This window comes from Cherax quadricarinatus, chromosome 18, assembly GCF_038502225.1.
Source record: "Cherax quadricarinatus isolate ZL_2023a chromosome 18, ASM3850222v1, whole genome shotgun sequence".
NCBI classification, from domain to species: Eukaryota; Metazoa; Arthropoda; class Malacostraca; order Decapoda; family Parastacidae; genus Cherax; species Cherax quadricarinatus.
The window spans coordinates 36,827,109-36,828,696 of record NC_091309.1 but is presented as its reverse complement, the minus strand read 5'-3'; positions in this window follow the sequence as shown (position 1 = coordinate 36,828,696).

The window sequence follows — 1,588 nt, the reverse complement described above, 5'->3', positions numbered from 1 at the left end:
AGCTGAGCAAGTTACAGAGGTAATGAACTCACAATTTACAAAGCTAATGAACTCACAATTTACAAAGGTAATGAACTCACAATTTACAAAGGTAATGAACTCCAGGTAGGTCTGGTCACAATCATGACAAGTTACAAAGGTATTTACAGATTACAGAGGTACGTAATGGGTCCAGGGACTGGGCCCCCAAAGTTTTGATAGCTGAACTAGGTACAAAGGTAATGAGCTCACAGGTTACAAAGGTAATGAATTCTGTAGAATGGTTACTTACGTTTATACATGGCTACAATCATGAACAAATTATAGAGTAATGAGCAATTCACACTTCCACACCCAGTCACAACTGTAGTGAGTTATTGGTGCAAATATTGATTGTTGAGTCACACACACCACACACACACACACACACACACACACACACACACACACACACACACACACACACACACACACACACACACACACTAGACAAAGTAGTTTTTTTTTTTTTAGTAGGGAGTATAGTTATAAATTTTCTTAACTAGAAATTTACCGACATGGTATATAAACATGTATTTATTTTGAATATGGCGCAGATTATTATATTTATTACGTATATGTTTAGGGGCTCTGAAAATTTTTCACTGAGCGTGAAATCTTATTATTGTTTTCTTTATAAGGAATCTCTATTATAATAAATGCAAACATGTTAAATAAAAAGCCTTCTCTTTGCCAGATATATGTTTTTTTTTTTAAATAACCAAAATTAGAGATAAATTAGACATTACACACACACACATCAGCAAAGCTGGACCTCACATTCACCTTGAGTAGTTCAGATATTGGGGACATCACATATGAAAGTCCCCTCGAAGCTAGTGATCACGTGGTCCTGAGCTTCGAATACATTGTAGTGCTAAAAGTAGAGAGGGAAGCAGCATGAGTAGGATGAGATAAGCCAAACTATAAAAGAGGGTAGTACACAGGTATGAGAAACTTCCTGCATGAGGTACAAGTAACCATTCTTACAGGATTCATTACCTTTGTAACTTGTGAGTTCATTACCTTTGTACCTAGTTCAGCTATCAAAACTTTGGGGGCCCAGTCCCTGGACCCATTACGTACCTCTGTAATCTGTAAATACCTTTGTAACTTGTCATGATTGTGACCTACCTGGAGTTCATTACCTTTGTAAACTGTGAGTTCATAACCTTTGTAAATTGTGAGTTCATTACATTTGTAATTGTGAGTTCATTACCTCTGTAACTTACTCAGCTATCAAAACTTTGGAGTCTAGTCCCAGGACCTATTATGTACCTCTGTAATCTTTTGACTACCGCCCATAGGATGGGTATGGGATGCATAATAAACATTAAACTAAAAAACTGAGGTACAGTGGGGGAGAGGAATGGTAGGAAAAAACAGTGAATGAAATGATTGAATACGTGACCACCCAATGCCAAGAGGCGGAGGAGAGGTTCGTACCTAAGGGCAACAGAACCAACGGGAAGACCAGAACGAGCCCTTTGTTCATCCAAAGGTGCAGAGAGGCCATAACTAAGTGCACTAGAGAATGGAAAAAGTATAGAAGACAATGAACCCAGGAAAA